At 37.9% G+C, this 8,897-nt stretch overlaps 1 non-coding gene across 1 annotated transcript; it reads left to right on the top strand.

Moving 5' to 3' along the window:
- The first annotated feature begins 348 nt into the window (after positions 1–348).
- On the top strand, positions 349–452 carry LOC129457944 (small nucleolar RNA U13). The gene has a single exon (XR_008649475.1). It is a non-coding gene; the product is annotated as a small nucleolar RNA U13 (small nucleolar RNA).
- Positions 453–8,897: the final 8,445 nt, after the last annotated feature.

The following is an 8,897-nucleotide window of genomic DNA, read 5'->3' as shown; positions in this document are numbered from 1 at the left end:
CACCATTCTTCTCACTATTTTCTTCTCACCCCACCCTAAGAGATTTCTTTATTTATTTAACAACTATTTATTGAGTGTCACGTACTATTTTAGACACTAAATTGACTTTAAAGGTGAAATTTCACTGGATCTGCGCGTTCCAAACTTTCATTAGTTATATTCTACTGCACTCCTGACATAATTTTTGAAATATTAGAGGAGAGTTCATCCTTATTTAGTGCTTTATAAATACTTATTATTTACTTAACAATTTTTAGCTAAAATGTTTATTTACATGTTTTTAAATGAAATTTTATATTACTACCTGTTATGGAATGAATTGTGTCCCCCTCAAAAAATTAATACGTAATCCTTCTGTTGTACATAAACAAGATGATTGTGTTTCAACACTCATGTGTGAGACGTGCCTCTCACTAACGTTATTACAATGTTGGCACATTACCTGTCTGACATTTTCTATATACATATCAGATGTTGAAATCCTAACACCCATTTCCTCAGAATATGACTGTCTGGAGATAGGGTCTTTATTGAAATAATCAAGTTAAAATGAAGACATTAAGGTGGCCCCTAATCCAATATGACTGGTGTACTTATAAGAGAAAACTTAGATGCAGGCACATACAGAGGGTGCCTCTAAATGTATTTAAAGAAAATACATTTCTCTTGTTTAAACCATCCAGTCTGTGATATTTTGTTCTGACAGCACTAGACACTAATACTCTACCATAATTGCAAAATCATTTCTACTTGCAATATAAAAATAATTATTAAAAATAAATGAAACCACTAAAAATTTAAATAGTACCTTAAAGGACCTTAAAAAATATATTCTTGTATCTCAGACGTTTAAAATATGGACTGAGTTTTGGAATATCAACTAGGAAGGTAAGTGTTTACACACCGTTGGAGACAGGCATCAAGGCCACGATGCCTTTTCCAAAGCAGGTGCTTCTTCCTTTGGCATTGTATTCATTCAACTCAGTATATTTGGAACTGTGTCAGGGTCTGCAGTCATTGTATGAGGGACCAAAACACCAGGGCCTAGGCAGCATTTAAAACTGGCACAGTGAAACTGTCTCCAAGGACCCTCCCTGCAGCCCCTAGGGCTACTTGCATCCAAGAAGCATTGAACTGAGGCAGGTATACAGTTCCTGCCCACACCCCTCACTCCTGGCTGCCTCCAGCTTGGGCCCCTGCCTGGACACTCCCAAGTGAGATGTTGAGAAACTAGGCCCCTAGATCCAGTTTGGGAAATTGGCTTGAGGCAATAACTGGAAAAGAAATAAAAGACTGGATGGTGAAAAATGATATGTAGAGAAACAAGGACAGCAGGTGGTAGTCTGGGAGGCATCAGGAGGGAAAAACACTGAATAAAGGACGGAAGATGAATAGAAAGGAAGAGCTTGAAAAATGAGATTTGAATGAGAAAAGCTAGAGGAAAATAGAAACACATTCTCTACCCTTTAAAATGTTGATTCTTTTCCCACCACCTCCCTTTCTCATGCTGATCTCTCTTGGCCTCTGCATCATTCAAAGTCCACTGATACCCTTTATCTTACCCTTTGCTAACCAGACTTGCCAGGTCCTTATTTCTTTGTCTCGGTCACCCTGCCTCACTCTTCTCCCTGTTGTTATCTAGTAGATGAGGAGTGCACTCCGATGGCTCTATTTCAAATGCCATGAGGAATAACTATTATTTCTGATACTCTCAAATAATATCTAAATATTTTTAAAGCACTGATTGACTAAAGTCGATGTAGGATTTTCACAACTATGTAAAAATGTGCATCATTTAGAATGAATATGGTAAAGTTGTCTTTATTTATTAAAATGCACCACAGTCTGATACCCAACTACTGTACGGATGGCTGTTGTTTCCATCCAATTATATTTCACCATCATGAAATACATTCCATCAGCCTATCTCAGTCTTATCAATGAAAGAATTTCACCATTTTAAGAAAATACAATGATTTTTTTTTTAATAAAACAAGGCTTTCTGACATTGCCACCTTGATTACAAAATGATATACCACTTCTTAAAATGAGCAAGGTCCAGAAACAGAGAAGCTATTAGAAATGTATTCTCAAGATGATTTAATTATCCAACATCTTCCAACTAAAGCACACTAAGGAGTTATTTGCATATAAATTCTGTTGACAGTGTATTATCCTTACTGTGGAACTGTGCATGAGAAAGGATACTTCCAATTACTAGTAGAAACATAAATAACACTGTTTTTAAAATGTATTTATTTAAATGTTGGTATGAGAAATATTTCTAGAAATCCACAGTAGACTCACTGCAACTCTGGATATGCATTTGTAAGCATATGGTGGCATACATTAGAAGTGTAGCCACTCCTTTTTCTTTTAGTTAATTTATTTTCTGAAGAAATTGTTGCCATTTTCACCTTTATAGTCACTAATTAACAGACATCAACTCTGAATCAGCCACTAAGGCATTCTCAGGTTTCATATACACAATGAATCTGTGAGTGGGTATTAGCTGAACACTTGTGAACATGAAGAATGAGGCATAGAGAGGTTATGGAGTTGGCACTAATGGTAAAAGAAATATCCAATATTCAAAGCCTTGTCTGCTGGCCCCTAATCCATGCTTTTTCAGAAATACAAAAGAGTCTCTTTCTCTGTCTCTCTGTCTCTCTCTCTCTCTTTTACATATTCACAATGTTGTGCAATCATCACCACTTTCTAATTCCAGAATATTTCCATCAGCCCAAAAAGGAGCCACAGTACCTATTAGCAGTCAGTCTCAATTCCTCCCTCTTCCCATACACTGACCACCACTCACCTACTTTCAGTCTCTATGGATTTGCTTATTTAGGATATTTAATATAAATGGAATCTTACAATATATTTCTGGGTTCTTTCATTTAGCATAAGGTTTTCAAGGTTCACCTTTCTTATAGCATACAGCAGTATTTCATTTCTTTTTATGGCTGCATAATATCCCACTGCGTGGATGTACCACATTTTGCTGATGGACATTTACGTTGTTTTCTCTAAATCACTTTTAATAATATAATCAGATCAAGATGTCACAAAAACAGTGAAGGTTCTGAGATTTTTACCTTACTAACCAACTAACAATTTAACATACCACAGTTTAATGGATGCCAGCAGAAGACATGAGACCCCTGGATCAGAGACACAGGACTTTATTACTAATGGCACAGTAATTAGCATGAGTATCATTTTTGCATCAGTTCTCCTTCTCCTATAAGTTTCATGGAGGCAATTCTGAGAGGTCCAGTTGAAGCTGTGCATAGAGTGGATTTTCATCACAGCGAAAGAGCCTCAAGATTGGTGAATACAATTTTTTAAACATATAATAAACTGTAAGGAAGCCTTCCCAAACATTGGTCTGGAAAAAGACATTATCTGCTGCACTAGATAGTAAACAAACCTGCTCTGGTGACACTATCGGTATTTTCCAAGGTGTTTTGCTATATAGAATCCTTGAAAAGATACTCTGGAACCAAAGGTCATTCAATGACTGTACTCACAGGATACTGAGAAACACAAGAGACCTATGGAAAATTGTCTCCCAGTAGAGAGTGCTCTGTTGCTTTTCTAGTTTAATGAATGAAGTATCCAGCAGCGAATAGTCTTTGATATTTTATTGGCTATAATTTGCTTTCACTATCAATAATATATATTTTTTTGTTTGAGTATGATTTGTTCTTGAGGAAACCAGCTAGCATTACAAGATTCTATTGGTCCATTATGGGTCAGGCATTGTACAGTTTGTTATATGCATTATTTTATTTAATTTCTATGATGACACATGCAAAAATTTATACTTTTCTCATCTTACAAATGAGGAAACTTCAGCTCTGAGAGATTAAGTGACTTGCATAGATGTTCACAGCTAGTAAAGGATGGAATCATGATTTAACACACCATGACTAACCTGATTCCGAATAATTTTTTATACTAATATTTTATAATCCAAGGCAGATTGTGAATGTGCTGAAACAAACATATGAAAGCTAATGTTGTCATAAAAAAGAGGTAGTTTCCTGTAGATAAATAAAAAATTGTGTATCACTAAGAACACAGAAACTGATCAAAGAAGTGTGTCTCTATTTATAAGGATTACAAGTATTTGGTATGGCAGATATGTAGTATGGCTTGAATAATGACACAGAAAATTCACATATGACCAAAATGATGGAGGACCTTGAGTAACCTGACATCATGCTCAAAAAAGACTGCAGATAACAACTATTGCTTAGGAAGATACCACCAGCATCAGGTCTTAAGGTTCTGGCTTTTTGCTTTGCTCAATATAGAAAAATGGATATAGAGAGTATCCAGGAAGAATAGGGAAGAAACTTCCAGGTGTATTTATGCCGAAGGAAGTACAGATGTCTCAAGTTTCAGTTCTTAAGATATTTGGGTGGCCAAAAAAAAAAAAAAAAGGCTGCCAACAATTTGCCAATTTGCTGTAGCTTCTATTTTTGTTCCTCACCAATTCAGACTTTGGGAAAGTAAAATAAATTCTTTTTATTGTGTGTCTAATACAATCAAAATATAATATATTCAAGCTGCATTTATGCTTAAAAAGTCTATTCAAGTGGCTTTCAAACTGTTTTTGTAATAACAAAATTTTGTAAATAATTTATTATGCTGAATTTCACTATATAAAGCAAATGGTGCGCTCAAATCTATAGAGATGAATTAAGAATCAAAATTTCTAGGCCATCCCTTTTCCATACATTGACTCCTGGAGCACCTTCCAGGGATGCTAAATCTCTGTATATCTCAGTGCAAAAGTTGCCTACCTAGCCCAGTATCCTATTTTACTACTGAGAGAACTGAAACTCAGGGAAATGAAGCAGCATACTAGGATGTTAGCGATAGAATTAAGAAAATTTCTAGCTGAATATGGTACAGAATTGTTTCGGTGCCACTTTGCCAGCCGGAAAACTCCGTAACCAGTAGCGCCTCTACCCAGGCTCTGCTCGAGCCCGTGGGCTTGCTTCGCCCACTCAGTCCTGCAGGCTGCGCTCAGCTCGCACTACCGGCCCAGCCAGATACGGTGTCCGCCTTGGCTCTGCGCTCGGCCCACGGTTGGTCCAGGCGTGCTGCGACTGGCTTCTGCCTCGGACCTCGGCGTCTGGATGAGGGGGACGCAACAGCACCCAAAAACTTGGAGACTCCAGCAACCGTGGAGGCCCAAGAAGCTGTCACAGCATCAACTCGGGAGTCGCGAGGTCTGAGCCACCAGGGAATGCCACAGTTCTCTTATTTATTTATTTATTTATTTATTTTTTGAGACAGAGTCTCTCTCTGTCGCCCAGGCTGGAGTGCAGTGGCAAAATCTTGGATCACTGCAACCTCTGCCTCCCGGGTTCAAGCAATTCTCCTGCCTCAGCTTCCTGAGTAGCGGGGATTACAGGCGCCCGCCACCACGCCCCGCTAATTTTTGTATTTTCAGTAGAGACGGGGTTTCGCCATTTTGGCCAGGCTGCTGACCTCGTGATCCGCCGGCCTCAGCCTCCCAAAGTGCTGGGATTACAGACTTGAGCCACAGCGCCCGGCCCGCTCTTTCTTTAATTCCTCCTGCTTGCAGCTCAGCAAATGGGGGCATGTTATAGCTCATTTGCTCCCGCAGCCTGTGGCTTGGCTAATGGGGGAGTGTTATAGCTCTGCCATGGGGAGTCCCAAGATCTGGGCCTCCAGAAGGGTTGCAGCTCTTCACTCCTGTAGTCCAACGAACAGGATCATGTCACAGTTCTTTTCTTTTATATTTTTCTTTCTTTTTTTTTTTTTTTTTTTTTTTTGAGGCAGAGTTTCGCTCTTGTTGCCCACGCTGGAGTGTAATGACGCGATCTCTGCTCACTGCAACCCTGCCTCCTGGGTTCAAGCGATTCTCCTTCCTCAGCCTCCTGAGTAGCTGGGATTACAGGCATCCACCACCACGCCCGGCTAATATTTTGTGTTTTTAGTAGAGACGGGGTTTCACCACGTTGGTAAGGCTGGTCTCGAACTCCTGACCTCAGGTGATCCACCTGCCTCGGCCTCCCAAAGTGCTGGGATTACAGGCGTGAGCAACTGTGCCAGGTCATCACAGTTCATTTCATTCACACCGCCTGCAGCTCACTGAGCCCGCGAGGACCATATTGCAACCTTTTATGCTCCCACCGTTTGTCAGGTGCCAGGTTCTCCTCCTGTGACCAAGAAGAATGAGGTAGGTGGATATCAGAGAGTGAGCAATGCAGAGAAGAATTCTATTGAGCAACAGCAAAGCTCTTAACAATGAGAGGGAACTCAAAGTGGGTAGCCTTCTGTGTGAGAGGGGGCCCAAAAGCAGGTAGCCATCTGTGTGGCTGAGTCTGGGGTTTTTATAGGTTTGGAATGAGAAGGCACAGGCTGTAGGTAGCCTTGGAAAAGGCAACATTGGATTGGTTAAAAGCATTATTCAGAAAGAACCAATCGGGAAAGAGTGGGCCAATAGAAATAGAAGTTCTCACTCCAGTCTTGGATTCTATCTGGAAATGGCTTGGTTTTCAGGCTTTAAATTGTCATTGGTTTGAAGGTCAGGTTTCACCAGGCACCTGTCCCAGTCTGCCTAGGAATTTGTCTGTCTCCTGTCACTATCAAATATATTTAAATTAATGTTTATTTAAAGAATTAATCTGTCAAAAAAATAAGGTAATATTGTATTTATGCATGCCTGTTTGCATGTTTCTGAATTATGTCCTGTTTGGTTATTTTTGAACATCTTCAGAGAACTACTTCATTTTTCATTTTCTATTCTTCCGGAAATATTAGAGACACAATAAATGAGTATTAAATGAATATAGTTTGGAGTAAAAAGGGTCCTTTTTTATATCCCATCCTTATTACTTTGAACAATTTGCTTAATCTTTCTGAGCCTTAGATTTAAAAAAAAATTGATATATAAAAATTATACGTTTATATGGTACATGTGATATTTTGATACATGCATACAAAGTGTAATGATCAAGTCAGAGTAGTTAAAATATTCATCACCTCAAGTATTTATCTTTTTTTATGTTGGGAATATTTCATATCTTCTCTTACAGCTATTTTTAAATATACTGTATATTGTTATTAATTATAGTCAGTCCATTGTGCTGTTAAACACTAGAACTTATTCATTCTATTTAACTGTATGATTGTACTCATTAACCAACCTCTTCTCATTACCTGCACCCCAACCTTTCCCAGGCTCTGGTAACTATCATTCTATTCCATACCTCCATGAAATCAACTTTTTAACCTTCCACATATGAGTGAGAATATGTGATGTTTTTCTTGCTTTACCTGCCTTATTTTACTTAAGATAGTGACCTCCAGTTTCTTCCATGTAGCTGCAAGTAACAGGATTTCATTATTTTGTATGGCTGAATAGTACCCCATTGCTTATAAATGCTACATTTTCTTTATCTATTCATCCATTGGTGGACACTAAGGTTAATTCTATATCTTGGCTTTTGTAAATAGTGCTGCAATAAAGACAGGGGTACAGATATCCCTTTGATATACTGAGTTTAATTCCTTTGAATAAATACCCAGGAGAGGCATTGTTGTATCATATGGTGGTTCTATATTTAGATTTTTGAGGAATCTCCATACTATTTTCTGTAATTGGTGTGCTAATTTTCACCAACAATGTATAAGAGTTGCCTTTCTCTGCATCTTCGCCAGTATCTGATATGTTTTATTTTATTGATAATAGCCATTCTAACTGGGGTAAGATGATATCTCACTGTGGTTTTGATTTGCATTCCACTGATGATTAGTGATGATCCGCATTTTTTTGTATACCTGTTGGCCATTTGTATGTCTTTTTTTGAGAAATGTCTATTCACATTCTTTATTCACTTTTTAATGGGATTATTTTTTTTTTTGCTGTTGAGTTGTTTGAGTTTCTTGTACATTCTTGATATTAGTTCCTTGTTGGATGAATAGTTTACAAATATTTCCTCTTATTCTACAGGTTATCTCCTTATTCTCAATCATTTCATTTGCTGTGCAGAAGCTTTTTAGTTTAATATAGTCTTAGTTGTCTATTTTTGTTATTGTTACCTATGTTTTTGAGGTTTTAGTCATAAATTATTTGCCTAAACAAATATATTGAAGCATTTCCTCTGTGTTTTGTGGTAGTAATTTTATAGTATTGTGTGTTACATATGGGTCTTTGATCCATATTGAGTTGAGTTTTGTATGGGGTGAGAGCTGGGGGTCTTTCATTATTCTGTTTATGTAGATCTAGTTTTCCCAGTACCTTTTATTGAAGAGACTGTCTTTTCCACAATGAGCATTCTTGGTACTTTTATCAAAAATCAGTTAGCTGTAGATATGTAAATTAACATCTGGGTTCTCTACTCTGTTCCATTGGTCTGTGTGTTTGTTTTTATGTCAGTATAATACTCTATTGGCTATATAGCTTTATAATATATTTTGAAGTCAGGTAATGTGATGCCTCCAAGTTTATTCATTTTGCTCAGGATTACTTCGGCTATTTTGGGTCTTTGTGGATTCATATAAATTTTAGAATTTTTTTTTTCTATTTCTGTGAAGAACGCCATTGGTATTTTGATAGGGATGTCACTGAATCTGTAGATTTCTTTGGATAGTGTATTAGTCCGTTTCCACACTGCTATAAAGAAATACCTGAGACTGGCTGACTTATAAAGAAAAGAGATTTAATTGACTCACAGTTCCTCACAGCTGGGGAGGCCTCAGGAAACTTATAACCATAGTGGAAGGGGAAGCAGACGCCTTCTTATATGGCAGCAGGAGAGAGAAAGAGTGTGTGAAGGAGGAACTGTCAAACACTTATACAATCATGAGATCTTGTGAGAACTCACTCACTATCACAAGAACAGCATGAG

Source organism: Symphalangus syndactylus, chromosome 11 (assembly GCF_028878055.3).
Source record: "Symphalangus syndactylus isolate Jambi chromosome 11, NHGRI_mSymSyn1-v2.1_pri, whole genome shotgun sequence".
In the NCBI taxonomy this organism is placed as follows: Eukaryota; Metazoa; Chordata; class Mammalia; order Primates; family Hylobatidae; genus Symphalangus; species Symphalangus syndactylus.
Note: the sequence above shows the minus strand (reverse complement) of the source record. Positions and strands in the feature narration are given on the sequence as shown.